This window comes from Aythya marila (genome assembly GCF_965140915.1).
Source record: "Aythya marila genome assembly, chromosome: 10".
In the NCBI taxonomy this organism is placed as follows: Eukaryota; Metazoa; Chordata; class Aves; order Anseriformes; family Anatidae; genus Aythya; species Aythya marila.
In genome coordinates, this window is record NC_139051.1 from 3,182,413 (window position 1) to 3,202,212 (window position 19,800).

Sequence of the window (19,800 nt, forward strand, 5' to 3'; positions counted from 1 at the left end):
ATCTCGCTGCAGGACGGGTCCATAGTCACTGAAATCCCTGGTAGGAAGCTACCCAAGAGAAGCCACAGGCACAAGTACCCTGAGGCTCCAAGGCTTCCTTCCACTCCACCGATGAATGCACCACAAAGACCCTGCTCTTTCTCTGTTCCTTCTCAACATGCCCCAGGCCTGCTTTAACCGAAGGCAAGGTCTGGGGCTTTGCACCAAGCCCCTCAGGTACCCGGGGCAATGCACTATCACACTCCTGCCCCAAAAGCCAACATCACCAGCTACAGGAAAGCAGGTTGGAAGACATGCTTGGAAATAATCAGGGTAGAATGACTGCACCACTTTTTCTGTCAGGTTGAAAAATGAAATAGATTACAGATTCTTGTTTGTTTGTTTGCTTGTTTTGTTAATATCAAATCATAAAGTCTTTAGCAATAAGATGCTACTACAGGATAAAACCTATCCTAGTGTTCAGCTACATGTGTAATTATTGACTGTATACTTAACTTATAAAGAGTAAAAGACAAATAAGTCCCATCTGAAGTCACAGAGCTTTCAGACTTTGAAAGTATATCTGTATACTTCAAGCAATTCAAATTATAAGGAATTGTTCCATAGATAAATACATGCATAAATATATGTAAACCTTTATGCTATTATGGAAAGCATATTAAAGATACAAAAGATATCAAATAGGTCTAAAGTGGTTATAATGAATTTAACTATTACCATTCAGAATAAAGACAATAAATAAATACATATATTCTAACCAGTACATGCAGCTGCTTCCTCATCAGTGCATGGTCAATTTGCAGTTTCACACCTGAATCATTCTCCCCACCTTACTGCATCTGGAGGGAAAGAGAAACGTGTAAGTTGAACAATGGTATGTCAGATGTTGACTTCATCTAAAAAAATGGCATCTTTATCAGTCCATTTCCTTTGTTTTCTTTTTTTTTTTTTTTCTTTTTCTCTACATCACTGAATTTGTCTGATCTTATTCTCTTTGTCCTCTATTTAACTAGAAAAGGACAGTGTTTTCCATATTTGAATAACAAGTAACATACCCCATAGAACAGAAAAATGAGCTGAGTCTGATTCTAATCCTAAATCTGGTTTGTGACCTTGGAATGAGGCACTTCTCTGCACCTCTATTTCCTCTCTTTCTTTGCTTTTCTTATGTCCTTAGATTACAAGCTTTCTAAAGCCAGCTAAGTGGTTTATATAGTACTAAACAGATAAGACTCAGTGATCACTGGAACCACTAGGTAGCACAAAAACAGAAACAATAAATCTTATCAACCATTACTTACATAATTACTCTCCTATAGTCTAATGTGATACAAGATTTCAAGATGATTTTCAATAGTTACTTTCATTTAAAATAAGAGTCTCATGAAAGAAGGGTGTATTCAAGACAAAAATAAAATAAAATAAAATAAATCCTTAACTGCTCCTCCCCCCCACCCCACCCCCAATAATATTTCCCCCTACTTCAAAATCATGTTGAAAAAGAGTTGCATTTGAGGAATGGCATTTCCGTATCCCTCTCTGGTGGACGTGGACATGCCACACCTCTGCTACTGAGCAGTCACCTCCTGGCCTTCATCATCTTCACCAGGGAAAGATCTGGGAGCTTTAAAATCACTTCTCTTGCTCAAATACCTCCAGTCCCAGAAGGGACTACATGTGCACAGTGTAAATCCCAGGCCATATTCATATGCCACCAAGAAGCAAAAGTAGCACTCAAGTGCTTTTTTCCCCCCTTCTTCCTCCTTTGTGGGTCACCTTTAAAAGTGATTTTCTTTCAAGACTCTTTGTATGAATGACAAGATATTCAGTGAGATGTCTTAAGGGGAAAGAAGTGATAAAAAGAAATTCATCTAACCTATTTTCTTTCTTGTCACTACTTGATAATCTCTTTATCTGGTCTCATTTCACCAGTTGCAGACAGACTTATTTCCCCATGGACAGACCCAAACCCTTTCCCAAAGCACACACATACACATACACCTCCTTTCCCCCAGCATTTCAAATTCATATTGGAACATCTCTTTGGTATTTTGGAATATATTGCCAAATTTAGCATACATGGATGTATGTCTATGCTTATTGTCAAACACATCTCTCATCTTTCATTTAGTTTCTGCTTTGTGGGCAGATACACAACATTTATATGCACCTCCCTGCCAAAATAAGCATGCAATTTCACTGAACCACAATTCACTAGCATTTTTAGAGTTCAACCTGTTTGTCAATAAATTATGGTTTCTGACATGCACAGAAAATGTTTCCTTAAGCTCTACAGTGATTTAGGAACCTCAGCTCTACTTCCAGTTGCACTGTAATCCTTCTCAACACCTACTGAGACTTTAGCTTAGAAATGTTTACTTTCCTGCTGGCAGCACACTCAGCCCTTTATAGCGTCTTTACCTTCCCAAGGAAATGCAACTGCAGCTTGTGATGCCAAACACAAATTGCCTGATCTACAGCTTGTGCCAGCTGGGTACAGCCAAGCCAAGCCCAGTCCGAGGAGTGGGAGACGTGCCTCAGCTAGAAGACAAAGCAAGCCCAAGCCCAGTCCCATGCACACTCACCAGGGCTTGCAAAACAAGAGTAGAAAATTCCTACTTTGTAAAACTGTAAAACAGAGGCTATTGCCAAGATTTCAGCTTATCACAGGAACAGATTCAGAGTTCAAGACCAGAGATGCTGTTACTACATCAAGTCTAGACTTCCTGCCATTACATTTTACCCAGCTACCTCTACATTAAGCTAATTCACTTGCAATTGATTAAAACAGCTTCTCCAAATAAAATAATAATGATAATAATCATCATCATCCACTTTTTATTTAGAGACATGAAAAAAAAATCACCACTATTTTAATTACGGACTCTGAGGGAGGAGGAAATTACAATTTCTCCTCTCCCCTCTTTTTTTGTTTTTTCTCCAATCTAACTCGGAAATCACGACAGAGAATAGTAGCTCAGAAGCTTTATACCAGCCTTCTTTTTAATCAGCTGTCTCCAGTCTTTACCAGCTGTTTGTCAGCTTCTCCCACTTACATGGTGCATCTTGGACTTATCGATCTAGTAAGCTTTAAATTACAGCTATCCATGAAAAAAAAAAAAAAAAAAAAAAAAAAAAAAAAAAAAAAAAAAGGAGCAGAGGCAAACCATAACAGGAAAAAGCAAGCCTGATAAAGGAATTCTGAAGGGCTACACACTTTTGCTCAGAGAAAATCTTAATAGAATTTCCTGGAGAGAGGGTCTGGAGGACTGAAGTTATCAGTGGGCTGTGTGAACAGAGGAAGGATAAATAAAGCTCACAGGCTGAAGAAAAGGAGTTATATAAGAAATTCTTACAGTGAAAAGTATAGGTGAGCTTGATTTAAAAAAAAAAAAAAAAAAAAGATGCAATGTTAGGAACTTAGTCCATGTCGCTTGGTATTTTTTATTGGGTTTATTAGAGCCAGCCAACTTTTAGCTGGTCTTGTTGTTTCAGGCATAGTATAAACCAACAGTGAGAATTCAGCATTCCCCAAACATACACACAAAAAATATTTAGCATTAGTAGGGCAAAGTACAAGCAGGGTACTTTCAGTGCTCAGGTGCAACTACTGCAGCTTCAGCTCACAGACTGCCAAATGGTATCACTCTTGAGTTTCATCAGAGAGCATCAGGAGCGTCCTACTGAAGGCACTAAGTTGACCATAAATCCCCACAATGCTGCTCCACCTCAAACCCACTGTCCCACACAGTAACGCTGCCATTCCCAGCTCCTGGCAATGGGCATCAATCACCTGGGGAAGGTGACCCACAATTTTGCCCAAGTCTCTTCTGTAACATAAAGGAAGACTCATGACTTGGTGGTCAAAGTCCATCACCCCCAGGCTTTTCTGTCCAGTAGATGCTGCCTGTAGGAAAGCTCTGTCATTCCTCCCATGTGGCAGCCACACAACAGGCACTGATGCCACCTGCTTCCCTTGCTTAGGCAAAGGTTGTTCAAAGCTGCAGCAAATTTGCAGCTGCACAAGTCCTAAAATGATTGAATTTAGCATTACACCAGAAAAGAAAGCATTAGTGAAACAAAGTATGTCTTAATAAAAATAAATGTCTCACAGTCTACATTGGGAATTTAACTGGCTGGGTTTTTTTGGTTGGTTGGTTGGTTTTTGTTTTTTTTTGTTGTTGTTGTTGTTGTTGTTTTAAGAACTGGCTGCTTGTTTTTTCATGACTTATATACTACAGGGAAAAAATAAGCAGCCTTATAAATTGGGATTCACAACAATTTTGTCCTGGAGACCTTGTGGCCCAAATCACAGAGGTTAGGTGCCCTGGCCTTGCAAGTCTGCTGGAATTTTTAAAGAGAAATAAAACTAGGATATTGCTTTCTGTGTATGCATGCACAAAGGATTTGCATGTCCATCTGGATACCAAGTGCTGCTTCTGCCTCGCACTTCCCAATGGCATTTTATTGTTATTGCAGTCTGCAAGTACAGTCACTTCGGCCTTCCTGTTCCCCAGAAGAGCTGACAGATTGCCATGTGAGGGAATGCAGTTCACACTTTTATTCATTCAGCTGGTCCCTCACTGCGTTTGACATTGAATTTCAGCTCGGTGCAGAGAAGGGAAAAAGCAGCAGGGCACAAAAACAGCTTTGAGACATCTCTGTCCCCTGTGTTGAGCTACCCTGTGGCTGCTCAGTCTCTGCGCTGCCCGCTGCCTCCGGTCACAGTGCAGATGGCACAGGCACCTCCTTGGGCTCCTCCACTCCTGGCTGGAGAAGAGGAACAGGTTGGGGCAGGGATGTGTAGGCCCTGCTGCAAAGTGACCTTCCTGCTCAGCCATCCGTTTCTCTCTAAGAGACGTGTGAATCGATGAAGTACCAGCCTCCAAGCCAGGCTTCTCAAAAAGTGAACCTAAATATGGAAACATTGCTTGAACTGTGCCTGCTGCAAATCCCCATCTCACTGAGGGGAACAACAGTCAGCTTTGGCCCAGAGGACTGGGCAGAACCTCCCTGTGTCAGAAGAGGGGAGGGCTGCTCAGGCTGGAGCTCTGAGGCAGCCTTGGCCACTTCTCTGCAGCAAAGCCCTGCAGAAGCCAACTTGCTCACCCAGCAGCATGCTCATCACGTCTCATCTGAGCCCAATCGATCGATGCCAACCACGGGCATTTATCCTATTGCAGAATGTGGTGTGTGAAGCACGGGTGGCAAAAGGATGAAAGGACCCAGCATGGCCTGGCCAGCCTTCCCATCACCTCCAGTGCAAGTGACAATGAGAAATAAGCTCCAGTTCTGCACATTAATTGCAAACGATATTTGGAAGACGACTTTTTTTCAAGCAATAAAAAGATGCATTAACCTGCTTGGAAAATATCCCAGTATGAAATGGACAAAATGCAGTCACAGTAAAAGATTGCCGTCCTTGGAGTGAGTGGGGGGCTGGATTCGACAATAGAAGCACATGTGCTAAGGGAAGTATTTGTAATGACAGCTTCAGACTAATACCAGATACACGAATTTGATATGGGCTGAAAAAAAAAAAAAATAACAATCAAGAGAGGGAAGGAGCTCTTAATCATTTAAGAAACAAACATTTTTAGACATAATTTTACCCCTGGGTATTATAAATACAACCTAACAAAGCTGTAGCACTGTTGAAAGAAGCCTATACAACAGTAAACTTTCCTCCTTCTTAAATAAAGACTATTTCATTTTTAGCAACAGTAGAAAAGTACTAATTTCAAAGCAGTGAAATTTAGATGATCAATTTAGAAGACCTGTTTTGCCAATATTTCAGTTTTCCCAGTAAGAAAAAAAAAGTGTTTTGGGTCATTCTCACCTTTAGAATATGGTTGCTCCCAATTACCGCAAACACAATATTGCAAGTTTCTCAAATATCTATTTATTTATTACTGAAGGGGCTACCATAACATGAAGAGAACCTTGAAATACCAATCACAGCTGTCTGAGACCATCACACCATGTTAGCCAACAATTTCTGTGATTTACTGTACCTATAAAAGAAGGCAAGCATAAACAAGTTTTCATAAATCAAGCTTATTGGGCCAGATTCTGGCCCATGGTTATTCAGGCACATGAAACGCTACAGCTCGTTACCAGTACATAATTCAGCTCTGTAGGGACCTTAGCAGTAGAGAAGTACGGTGTTAAAAGCTGTTACAGTGGTTACCAGAAGAAAATCAACTTGGCTCTAACACACATGTAAGGGCTGATGCATACACATGCACATGCACTTTCTCATGGGCTTTTCACCACATGATGGATATTTTTCCCTAAAGACAACATCAAGGTCTGTAAAAAGCACTCAGATCTCATCTAGAGCATTGCCACAGGATCACAGTAGGTAGATGTTCAGCGGTTAAACCCCGTGCCATGACACACATGAATGTATTGATTTTAAATTTACAGCGAACACCAGGTGTTATCGTCCCTTAAGGAAAATTGTGACTGCTAGGAATCACCTCTGTCAATATTTCCCTCCCGGGTCACTAAATCCTGATAGTCAATAAAAGTCAGTGAGCTCAACCGAGCTATCACAAGAGCCTGCACGTACCTTGGGGTAAAATTTGGCACACTTAGTATCTGTTTATTAGTTAGAATGATTTTGCATTTAAAATCCCCAAGGCATAGAGTGCACTTACACTTGATTTTAATAACCTTCTAATACACAACATATCTCTGCATTACAACCTTTCCCTGGGCTCTTCAACAAGGCGTATGTGCAATTGAATGCCATGCAAGCTGAAAACAGGATTGCTCCTAAACCAGTAACACAGCATCACAAGTACCTACATGCTGGCTAAAAATAAATAAATAAATAAAATAATCCATTATTTTTCATACAACACATTCTTTCTTGTCACAACACTGGAGTTTCAGGAAATAACACTTCTAAAACACTTAGTTCTGTGTTTTCCACATTAAAAAAAAAAAAAAAAAAAAAGGTTTCAATTTTGCACAGTCAAGTGCCAAAATACCCAGTCTTTCTCAGAAATGCTGGAAAAAGTCTTCAACTAGGATAAATCAGCACAGTGTTTTTGAAGGAATTTTTCTTTACATCACCTCATAAACAATTTCCCTAATGTTTTCTGGTTAAAAATTGTAGTCAGGCCATGCACAAATTTAATTGAGGATGCTTTTCATCCCTACAACACAGTTATAGGACAACTGAGAATGAATCAGAAAGGATTAACTCGTGAGGCTAACTGCAGACAATGTATAAAAGCTTTTGAAACTTTTTTTTTTTTTTAAATCAGCATCTTTTGCTGCTGCCCTGCTCACAAGAGATTTAGAGAATAATTTTAATGAGAAAAATTATTTTTTTATCCTGTTGTAAAGATTCTTTATTGTTAAACTGTAGATTTCAGTTGTCTCCCCCCAAGAAATGCCTTTTGAATGCAACTGAAAAAATGTCCAATATTGACATGCAATTCTACGTTCAGATTTCTAGCAATTGTACAAACTACTAAGCAACTTATTTAGCATTTAAAATAAGCAAAGCAATGGAAAAAAATAAAAATAAAAAATAAAATAAAGGTTTCCAAATCCAACTAGCAAATAATATAGATTAAAAAAAAATAATCTCTGGAGATTGATTTACAAAAATTACTGACTTTCAAACATAAAGATAAAATCAACAGACTGAAGTTGTTCATTATAACCAATTTGTCGAATTCTAATCCTGTTTTGGTCATCAGCTCTCTGCTTGCTTGTAAGACGTTCAAGCCATGGAAACAAAGTGATACTTGTTCCCATAACAATATCTAACCCTTATATAGCACTTTTTGTCAGCAAGTCTCCAAGCACTTGACAAAGAAGGAAAGCTTTGTTACCCTCAATTCAGATAGGGAAATTGCAGCAGTAGGATAATTGCAGAGCCAGAAATAACACTTCCGAGTCCTAGGCTAATGGCCTAACTAATAAGCAACAGCATAGGGCATTTCATTAACACGGGAAACAACTGAGGTCACGATGGGCTTCTTCAGTACTGCTACTTTTGAAATGCTGAAAGTGCAAAGAGAAAAGTACAACTGAAAAACACATCAGCCAGTTCAATGAGTTCTTTACATTGACTCTTAGGACACAGAGCATGCTATTAACTCCTTCTGTCCACAGATCTGCATAAAAGACCTTATGCCCACAATCCTCCACCCAGAGAGGTTACTCAGCTTATGTTTAAGTTACTGTGGTACTACAAATGCTTAGAGTCAAATACAGTTTCAATAAGAGTTTTTTTTTTTTTTTCCCTTTTTTTTTTTTTTCTCCTCTTTCTTTTTTGTCTATCAGCAAAAACATATGTTTCTGCTGGAAAATGAACAGTAGAGGATTAAAACTTGCAAAAGCCCATGCTCAAAAAACAGAATTTTCCTCAGAAGAGGGTAATGAGTGAGATTTATTTTTCAAGACTTTTTTCCATTGATGTTAATGCTCAGAGCTCTGCTGTGAAACAGATGATGGGGTGGTTGAAAGCTAATGCTTATGGGTCAGTGTGGGTCAGAAGCAGTGAGGCCAACAAAGCTGCTGCTGCTGTAGGCATTTGCAGCCAATCACCTGATCAAGAAGTGGAGGAGGACACAGCTTTATTTGGTCTTCACAGTTCAACACCCTGATCATCCTGGGGTCCTTTAACCACCATGATATTGGCTAAAAGGGCAACTGATGATGCACACGCAACCTAGATTTCATAAGCATATCAAAGAAATATTGATGCTTGACTTCAGAAGAGCAGAATTTGGCTTGCTCAGGGAACTAGCAGGTGTAATACCAGGGACAACTGCTCTGGGGAAAAGTACTGGGGAGCTCCTTTATCTTCGAGGAAAACCTCCTCGAAGCACAAGAATGATCCACCTGATGAGTAGGAAGTAGAGCAGACGTGGCAGAAGGCTGACTTGGCTGAATGTGGAATCCCTGGCTGAGCTCAAACACAAAAAGAACGTGAACAGAAGGTGGATGTGAGGACAGCCTGCCCAGGAGCACTAAATAACCCTTGCCCAGACCTGCAGGGGTAGAACTGGGAAAGCCAAAGCTCAGGCGGAGTTGAAACTGATAAGGAATGGGGTAGACAGTAAGAAAGGCTCATTCTTAGGTACATTTTCAGAAAAATAAATAAATAAATAAATCAAGGAAAAAGCAAGTCCCTCCTGAACGTGGCAACAGAACTACTGACAAAGGGTACAGAAAAGGATAAGGAATTTAGTGGCTCTTTTTCACTCAGTCTTTACTGGCGAGTCCTGCTGTCAGGCTGCCCATGACCATGGCTGAATAAGAGTCAGTAGTGGATTGATAAACCAACAGAAAATTCAGCAGAGGGGACCAAGATAATTGTGGGCTTCAGCATTTAATGTATGAGAAGAGGTTGAGAACTGTGTTTGTTTAATCCAGAGAGGATAATTACTGTTTTCAACTGGACAAAACCCTGAGCAACATAATCTAACTTCAAAGATGGCCCTACTTTCAGCACAAGGTTGGACCAGATGACCTCCAACAGTCCCTTCCAACACTAATTATTACTCTATTTTAATGGTTTCTCCTTCACTTATACTTAATGCAGAGAATTCACTTGTAAAGTAGCATTTTGAAATAATTATTCTGTGTTTATGCAATATTTTCAAATAAAATAAAAAATTCCATACATATTTGAGAAGCATCCGACTGCTGGTGAAGAATATCATGGCCTAAAAGCCAGTCAGCTGGAGCCAATTAAATCGTGATCAACCTCCCATGACACCAAAATGCCTAATTGAACTTGTGCCGTCTGTGTGAGATGGAGATTTTGCCTTCTTCACAGAAGCCCAAAATGGGGGGTTCACTGTTGTGTCTCTGTAAATCAAGATCATTATCAAAAAGTAACAATCAAAACAGGAGATGCCTGTATTGATTAAAATAATGCTATCCCTCTTCTAAGAAGAAAAGATGACTTCACTTGCAAAAAGACAACCTCAGATGTTTAGTCACAAATACCCATTTTTTACCCTCCTGGCAAATGGAGAATGTGAGCAGGAGCAAGTGATGCACATGCATATTTAGAATTAAACTTCAAAAGCAAGCACTTCATTAATGGAATATGATAAAAAGTAAGACATGTTTGAATGAACAGCTATGGTTTAGTAAATCCTGACTTTGGTTTTAAAAAGAAGAGAAAAACTAGTGTATTTGGACTAAAACTTACAATAAAAATCAATTTGTATTTATAGATACTGAATAACACACTCATTACTATTCATGCTCATTACTGTTCATTTTGCTACTGTCACAAAAAATATGGTAAATGACTGACAGCTTTTAAAATATATGGATGTCTGAAGAACCAAAACAGCTGAAAGATCTGGAGTTTTGAATTCAAAAACTGTAGGCACTGCCAATATTATACTAATCTAACCTGATCTTAATTTTTTTTTTTAATCTCCCCAATCTTTTGAGTTAATTTGAGTAATCATTTTTTTCTTTTTCTTTTTTTTTTTTTTCCCTTCCCTGAGAGAATTCATGTTTCACTTCTATTTGGTTTCAGTAAGCTGTGAAAAATCACTGCACATCAGAAAAAGTACAAGCAACATTTTTCCCTAATTAGTCCATAAAAATGCTAATTTTTCTAATGAATCAGATTGAAATATCACAGGAGTAGGTAACAGTGCAAATACAGAGGTTGCTTATGGGGTAGGCTTTCAGATTCATTTTGCTAATCACTACAGCACTGGGCAACTTACAAAGCCAATATTTTAATGAGGTTTGAGAGGCAAAATATGCTTATTCAATTTTTGTGCAAAATAATGTTAGTTATATGCATATGCACCTACTCACTGCAACCATGCATTCAGTTATAGATGTCAAAAAACAGACTCGCAGTATTTACAGCCTGGTTCCTCAGCTGCAGTGAACCCTTCTATCCCCATTACAAGAAGATCTCCTCTGCCTGTTTACTCAAGCTGAGGATGTGACTATAAATCTTTATTCTTCCCAATTTTACTGTTAATACAGTCCATTTCTGAAAACAATAAAATAATACTTTCTTTTTTCATGGACCAGTAGCTAATAATATCTCTAGTCTGAATCAGACAAGCAAGAAAGTGAAATCATTGTCCACTCCACAGTATCTTCATTTTTTTCTGCTCTTACACTTTTGCTCCTGCCTTCTGTGTTGGCACATACTAAGGCACTTGTATCCAAGCTGCAGATCGAGGAAGGAGTGGTCTTTTTTCAAGTCAAAATCCAGTAAAATCAATGAGCTCTTAGAGGAAATCTCCTAGGGCTTGACCTTCAGGGTGGCCTTTTACTCTCTAAACCCCATGTAAAATCACGATTCTGCCAGTCAATCCTTGGTAAAAGATTTAAAGAAAAGGACTGTTGCCTATTGGTGGCACCAACAATCTAAGCAGGAATTAAGCAGCTTGAAAAAGCCTTTAAATTCAACTTATCACTCTCCCATAGCTCCCCATATATTCTTTATGACCCTGTGTTCCCTTACCCCTTTGATCATTTTATATTGAAGTAGTCTCTTGTTTAATATGTAGCTAAGATGACTGCATGATAACATCAAAACAGAAGGGAACATAAAGAACATGAAAGAATAAGAAGTCAATAGCTTTGCAAATCACAACGCATAAACAGGCCTAGTTGAAAGCTGCAGCAGTACAGTGCTGCCTTTATGCTCTCACAAAGTTGCATGCAGCGTTAAGACCAACTACAGACTGAAACTAAAGATTAAAACTATGTTGGGCTTGCTTTCTTCTTGCTTTGATTGTTCATTTTCCTCAAATGGTATAGATCTACAGATTCAGCACCTGTTTTTGTCCACCACATCAGCTGATCTAACTGCTCCTCTGCTGGAAAAAAGGCTTTCCAAGCCAGTGTTTCCTCAACAAATGGAAGCTGCACAAGCCCATAGTCCTTCAGCCTCATACCACTATCCTTACAACACAGACCAAGCCATCTCCCCACCTGTTCCAACAGTATTTTTGACAAGCAGCAAAAAGGGAGATATTCACTGAAGTCTCACTTATGCTCTTCTGAGAGTACTAATTCCAACCTAACAACAACAAAGTCTCTTAACAAGATTTTGTCTTCTTGATCCCCAACATCTTCCTGCTGTAGTGTTTATATAAAACTACGTGGTATGTGTCAGAGGCCAGACAGACTGAAAAGTTGATGCTTACTGTCTAGGACTCATCTCACACTTGGTTTTCATACCATATTTCTTGGCTGCCTACATTCATGCTAATCTGCTAAAAATCATTTTACCCACTTGGAAGACAACATATCACTTGTACTCAGTTCTATTATTCATCAGACTACCAGGATGTCAGCTCTGTGACTGACTGCTAATTATCCTTTCCCACTGAATGTCAGAGACAGTTGCATTTTCGGCAGCAATTTATTCTTCTTCCCATGGAGTCATGAGCTGGAAGCTGAGACCTATTGAAGTCAGTGACAAAAGCCCCATTGACTTCAATTGTGTCGGGAATTCATCTTTTAATGGAGAGAGACCTGTTTAAGTGTTATTTCGTATATGATGTCAACACTCTGAGATAACAATTGACACCAGAACAATATGCACATTACCAATGGTGCCAGGATGGGACACAGCACTCAAAAGCTCTGCACGCCATCAAATCCCCATCACAGGACCTGACAGGATGGTGCAACACTCACATTTCAGGTCCCTAAAAACAGAGAATGACCTCTCATCTGGTCAAGCCCAATGCAACCTATTCGGTCCTATCTGAGAACAGCCATGCTTATCTGGTGTGATAGAGACAGCTCATTCACCTGGTAGGTGGGATTGATACCACAGCTAGTAGATGGACTTTTTCCTACATGGTGTCATGTGGAGATATAAACCCATCTCCAGAAGTAATCTGGAATAGCTATGGTGTTATAAATTCACAGCGTACACTGCACCTTAATGTCTGTAATAGAGGCAAGAGCTAAAAAGGCAAGGAATGAGGAGGCAAAGTAACTTCACCTTTCACTGACTTCCTATTTCTCCCCTCCAAGACATGCTGGCAATGAACATAGCAGCGTTGTTCAAAATGCTCACTTTTAACAGGAAAAGCCCTGCTCGTCTTGGAGAATGTTCCATGTGATAATAAATGAAAGACTAAATCCAAGCGTTGATATGCACACCATCTGAATTATGTGCTTTTCCAACACTTACTGTTTTTTCCCCCTCCAAATAAGCTATCCCAACCTGCCCTTTCATTCAGCTGGTGCTACTGCCCTTCTCTCCCTGCAGACTTATATTAATCAAAGTGTTTTACATTCCCATCATTTCACTCCTGGCTCAAGGATCCTCTTGGCCTGAACTCCTAACCTGAGTGGCGGGGACCTACTCCTCAGCCCTCCCTTCCTCCTCAATCATTTATCCGATAGAAACAGGGGATGCTTTAATAACCCCTAAGCAAGCCACCACACCAGGACAGCAGGTACCCAAGCAGCCACACACTCATACTCTCAGGACAGGACTTTTATTTCTGCATAGCTTCCTATAACCTTCAGGTCTTCTCTCTTCCAGCTGTCTCTCTATTCCCATGTTTCCTCCAGCTAATATCAAGTCTGTGCTCACTGCCTGCCTCCTATATTGCTTCCTAGCCATCCGTGCAGAAAGCTCTCTTTTAGCTATCAACTCCCACAGCTTCTCTAGTTTACACCAGGTGAGGAGGTGGCCACCAATTGCTCTAGCCAATGTGTTGGTCACAAGTGAATACCGATAGCTTCAGCACAGCTGTTTGCATTTTGTGACAGCCCACGCAGAGCAAAGTCATTCATTCCTTGGGGTAAGCATATCAGCAGGCTGCAGGAAGGCAGCCAGGTCCAGGGGGTGAGGAATCAGCACGAGCCCATCATCATCTCCCCCCCCTGCACGAGCCTGAACAGGTAAGAGGACAGCCATCTCCCGAGGACAACAGCACTGACAAGTCAAGCTGGAAGGTAGTTTTTAGCAGATGGTTCAGACCAGCAGTTGTTTTAGCAGCCATCCTGCCCAAACCCAGATGAAGAATATTCTGCATCGCTCCATCTTTCTCACACAGCTAAATGGGATGGAAATCTACTGTTCATGTGCAAATCATATTTCAAGAACTCCACTTTAGAAAGGCAGGCTGAGATACATTTAAAATCCTGTTCAAGCCAAATTCACAGCACAGACTTTATTCAAATACATTTCTATATGCTTCTGCATCAAGTGGCTCCAACTCGCCAGTCCTTTGTTCTGTTCAGGCTCCAGCTCCTTTACTGATCCCTTGCCACAGCCACCAAGCTCACCTTGGGACAAGGCAAATCTACTCTCCTTATTCAGTAGTTGTGTCCAAAACATCTAAACTACAGAAGCCTAAAAAAAAATAAATCTGATTTTGCTTTTCTGATGCATTCTATTAGTTGTTTTTTAAAAAATACTATGTGTTATATATAGAGCTTAAATTAACAATCATTCATATATTGAAGGACAAAGAATAATAAGTGATACTTCCTGTGCAATTTCATATGACAAAATAGTATAAGTGAAGACAGAATGTAAAAACTATTTCCAAATGAGAAGCAGAATCCATGACAGCAACACTTAGAATTAAAAATAAATAAATAAAAAATCAATGTGCACTGCACTGGTTGCTTGCAAAATTAGACAATTAATTCTGTGTAAACTAACCTATCAGGAAACCACACTGTGGGGATCCTGATAGCTGTTACTGCAGTACACTATATTAAGAAAACAGCGCTTTAATGAGATCCCTGGAGAGTCTCCACGGACTTGGATCTTCCTCTTGAAAAGACCATTTTTACCCCATTTAACTGCCAGTACTTTGCACCTCTGATACACACACGAACAACAAGAAAAAGCTATTAACACAATTATCAGTACCAATAATCATTATGCTTCTTAGGATCAAAAAAGACATTATGCCATTTTCAATATGTAAGATCCTTCAGAAATAACGTCTGCATATCGAAATCCAGTGCACTTAAAAGCACTTGCAGCCAGCATAGCAGCAGCACAAAGACAGCTTTTATACAGGTGCTGTAAGAACACTTTTTTTTTTTTTTTGATGGTTTTGTGTTTTTGTTCTAGTATGATGTGATTTAAAAAAAAAATAATAATAATAATAATTTGCAACATGGCTTTTATTAATATTTCAGTTTTTCTCTAGATAAAGCTCTTGTGTAGACCTTGCCAAAATGCAATAAATGCACCAGTTTAGCATCTGATTTTTCCAGTAAGTACTGGAGAATACCACCTTCAGCACAAACTTCAAAATGGCTGTATGTCTAATTGATTCCTGGCTGGGAAAAAAAAAAAAAAAAAAAAAAAAGACAGAATATTTTGATTAAAAGTTTAGTACTAGGGTTGGAAGCTGTTCTTCTATATGTAGATTCTCTGGAAAAAAAAAATAAATAAAAACACATCACAAAAATGTAACCACATTTACAGTTTAAATCTAGGAAATCAATATTCTCAGGTTTCAAAAAGCTTTTCCAGTGAAGCCTGTGTTGTTTGTTTTTTGTTGTTGTTGTTGTTGTTTTGTGTTTTTTTTTTTTTTCTCTCATCATATTAGCTGTTTAACAGAAGTGGCTCTGCTAAGTGATGCCTTAGATTACAGAGGCAGAAACTGTAAAACGATTTTATTAATTGCACTTACCATGAAGTGCAAATAAATAAACAAGCCAACAAAGAAACTCATAAGCCTTTAACCCACCCTGTAAATTTAGATGAATTACTTCATTTATTCTCCTACAGTGTTTTAGACCTTATATAAGATACATTAACTCTCTACATTACTAATATAATGGACTGGACATTACTAATGTAATGGACAAAATTACAATACCAAAAATTGATTTGCAATATTGTCATAATTCAGCAAGTTAATGGGTTAAAGAGTTAATGGGAATGCTCACAGATGAGGCAGTTAATGAATGCAAACCCATGTGCTAGTATGTGCTGCATTATTATTGTGTGGCTGCCATCTCACTTAGACTTGTTTATGGGGCATCCTCTGCCACTGGGACTCCTGGCTGGATGGTCCAAGACATATTACAGCACCCTGGGCTTAGGAGGAGTAAGCCAACTTCCAGAAGATCATCTATGGACAGCCCCTGTTGAAGTCGGCCCTCCATGAGGAAGCTGACTTTAGCATGCTTCAGGCCCCCGTAATTGACTTTACAGTACCAGAAAATGGAAAAAGAATTCAAATGCAATCTTTCAGTCCTAATATTTACACTGGCAAACATTTGTTTATCTCTCAGTTTTGTAATCTCAGGGCTTCTGGAGAGCCTGGGACAGTCTCCTAAGTAGCTTCCTCCAATTTGATTAGCAGAATCCATAGCCAGCCCTATAAATATTCCTAACATTTGCACCCAATGGACCAAGTATTTTGTTGAGCAGACTAATTGGTTCACAACCCCTGCTAAGTATCAGCCATATCATCCCTAACTGCCATAGGCGACTATCATCATTAGGCGAGTGACAATCTCCCAGAGAATTTTGGCTCTTTAATCTCCGTTCTCCCTGAGGACATCAGACTTATTATGGGTTAAACCTATCAGAGTTCACTCTTGTTCCCTCCCTATGCTGCATCTCAGCACAGAAGAAAAAACCTTGTGAACACGGAGACACAAAGGAAGCAAATGTCCACATCTCCCAGAATGGGCCACAACAACACATGGACCTTGGGGCTAAGGCACAGGGCCAGATCCTGCCTGCTTACAAATCGGAGCAGTTCTGCTGCTGTTTTCCAGGAGTCTACATGGAGAAGAGTGATTTAACAGATCCCATGGATGAGGGTCCTCGATCCTTTTACTGACACGGCGCTAAAACCAAAATGCCATGGTCAGGATTGTCAGAATTTTTCAGAATTTGTCAGAACAAAAACTGAAAACGCGGCTAAAGGAGGGAAGAATGAAAGACAAGCTCAAGGACAAATAACGTAGTCAGAGAACCAGAACCCACTCAAAGGGTGCCAGCCTCAAACAATGCAAAACTGCTCCCAAACCTCCATTATGACTGTGCAAAACTGCTCCCAAACCTCCATTATGACTGTGCCATAAACCTAGAGATTGGGGCAAGGTATTGAGGTTTCTTTCTCTTTCTTTCAGTTCATTTAAAAAAAAAAAAAAAAGTTTTTTTCTTAAACTCAGGAAAAACTTTAAAGTGCTAGAAAGACCTGGAGTGTTAGGAGTATTAAGGTCTCTCACTTCAAAAGTCAGACACATCACAGACACCAATAGCTCACAGGATGGTATTCAGAACTATAGATGTTCCCTCTGTTAATTTTTCTGAAATAGGGCAAAAAACACAGTTTCAAAGGAATTCCTCTCCTCATCACACTGCTCCCCTTTCAAAAAAGGAGAAAAGCAATCATCTTGCTGCAAAGTCCTCTGGCAGTCTTCAGCAGGGAGCATCCTCTGGATTGCCTGCTTTCAGATCAAATTATTTGTCATCTTTAAAATATCTTCAGCTGACTGATGCTGCAGATTTAACTGGCCATTTAAGACAAGTATGGGAAATGAGCTTTTTTGCCACTGATCACAACCCCAGCCTAGCCGAAGGCAGCGAGATGCTCACTCACCCACCTGCTGACTGTATTATTTTTACATGCTCACACATGGCAGTGACTCTCTTCCTTAGTTAATCAGTGACAGGTTCTCTTTTAGCTCTTCCACTGGCATCCTCCAATTTTCATTTTCTTCTTATTGGAAGGGTAAGGAGCTGATAGGCTTTGGAAGAAATTCAATGACTCATGAAATAGTGAGAAGCTCAGGAATCAGCTAGTGGTCAAGGATCTCATGGGGCATACATGAAACAGTCAGATCCCTCGTGTCTTTGGGTCAGTGAAAAAAACACCTCTTCCAAGTTGGCTTTGATGATGCTTACAGAGGCAACGTTTTATCAAATATTAATATATACATCTTGACCTACCTAATATACTTGTGGGTTTTCTTTACAAAAGCTTTCCCTGCTTCCTTCTCTTCCAATCCCATAAGCCTTGAAACTATCCCAAGGTTTGCTTTCTTGAAACACAATGACTTTCCTCTATAATTTCTGGGGGCTGACAAAGAGAGGCACTAGGAAAGCTGAGAATCCCTTGCTAATTCCAGCCCAGACCCATTCACTATTTTCTTCACACGTTTGTTTGGCTTCATACAATTCTCACATCATTTCATTTTCCTCCTCACTTCCCCCCCCCCCCCCCCCCGTGTTTCTTGATCAAAACTAGTATTTCAGTACATTCTCTATTTCTACCCTACCTGTGACACCAATTAGGAAAAAATTAACAGAAATGATCAAAGTAGCAAGTGCTTGAAGGAAAGTAGTTATTAAAAGAAGGAAACCAAAGCAGATCAGTTGTGGACACTGCCTCTCATGTCCAAACCTGTAACAAAGCAATAAACTATGGCTTTAACCACCAGAGCTACACTGCAGCAATAACCTCCACCACCGAAAGCCATCAGCATGCACAACACTTTTTTTTCTTTGAGTCATGCTGAGAAATATCTGCAATTTGTAGCTTTGGAAAGCCTCCACATTCACATTCTAATTTGAAATGATATCTCCCCTGTCAAAACATGCCTGGGGGCAAGCCACTTATGAAGAAAAAAAAAAAAAAAAAAAAAAAGGAAAAAAATAGCAGTCTGAATCTTCTCGTCTGCTCTGAGTCATAACATCTGCCATGGCAAGGTTCTGCAGCCAAATACAAGGAAGTTAGTATTCTACAAGGAGGAACCCCCAGATAAAGGCAATACCCCCAAAATACAGGAAAACTGAATTACTTCTCCATAGCTGTGTAGACATAGCTATTAGATATTAGGAAGCTGCAAACACTAGCATATGAACTTTCCATCTCTTCCAGGTTCCTGCACAAGACAAAGATATGAACTCTATACCTATATAAATAGTCATACATGCACTTACGTGCATGTACTCATTACAGATGTATAATTTCAAGTTTCAAAATTTATGTCTCCGGAATAAATCTAAAGATCTGATACCCTCCATATTGAGCTTCCTCATTTCTGTTTGTTTTCCTCCCAGTCTCATCAAACGCTGCCAGTACTCCGATTACTTTCCAGGAAGATTAAGTAATATCATATTCAAAAGCCTAAGGGAAAAGCTATTGCCCATTGCACAAAACAGTTTGGAAAAAATACATATGCTGTGAAGACCTGCTTCCTCCCAAACTGTTTTCCTTTTTCATGAAATGCCAGGATGGTTAAATAAGTCCATGCAAAACCATACCTAAACAGTAATCAGTTTAAGTAATTGGGTCTATATATCTATATTATGTTCTATATCCACTGTATCATCTTAACACCTTATCCACTCAAACAGCACTGTCTGAAGAAACGGCCAGGACATTTGGTTTGAAGGAAACTGAGAAAGCTTGCAGGAGGCAGTTACAGGATCACCCACCCAGGGAGACATTAATTTCCAACCCCTACATTTGGAAATAACTTTTGATCTGAAACATGAGAGTTTCCCAGAATCATAATAGATTTGTTTCATTTTATTTAGCTAAAATTAAATCCACCAAATAGCCCCTGGCTTACAGAAGGGTGAAAAAGAAGAGTGCTTCTATTAGATTTTTTTATTTCAAAATAAATAAATGTATATATATTTTTAAAAATAAAAAATACCTCCAATAAAAAGCATCTGTTTAGCAAGCCAAGATGGTCAAGATGTAACTGAGATAGGAGGCTGTGTAGAGAATACATTAGAAACGACTAAAAATAAGTATGGCGCAAAATTAGCAATTTAGATCTACTGCTAATATATTCTTACCTTTGAAAGTAAGT

The 19,800-nt window shown here is 39.4% G+C and overlaps 1 protein-coding gene across 4 annotated transcripts in view; it reads right to left on the reverse strand.

Annotated features, from left to right (window-relative positions):
- The window catches only part of CHL1 (cell adhesion molecule L1 like), a 123,508-nt gene that overhangs the window by 91,106 nt on the left and 12,602 nt on the right, over nucleotides 1–19,800 (reverse strand). For 3 of the 4 annotated variants that reach the window (XM_082768550.1, XM_082768547.1, XM_082768551.1), the window contains exon 2: nucleotides 765–839. The exons of the other annotated variant lie outside the window; for it this stretch is intronic. The gene's annotated coding sequence lies outside the window, so the exon portion shown is untranslated. The remainder of the gene's footprint in view (nucleotides 1–764; nucleotides 840–19,800) is intronic. 4 annotated transcript variants of the gene reach the window in all.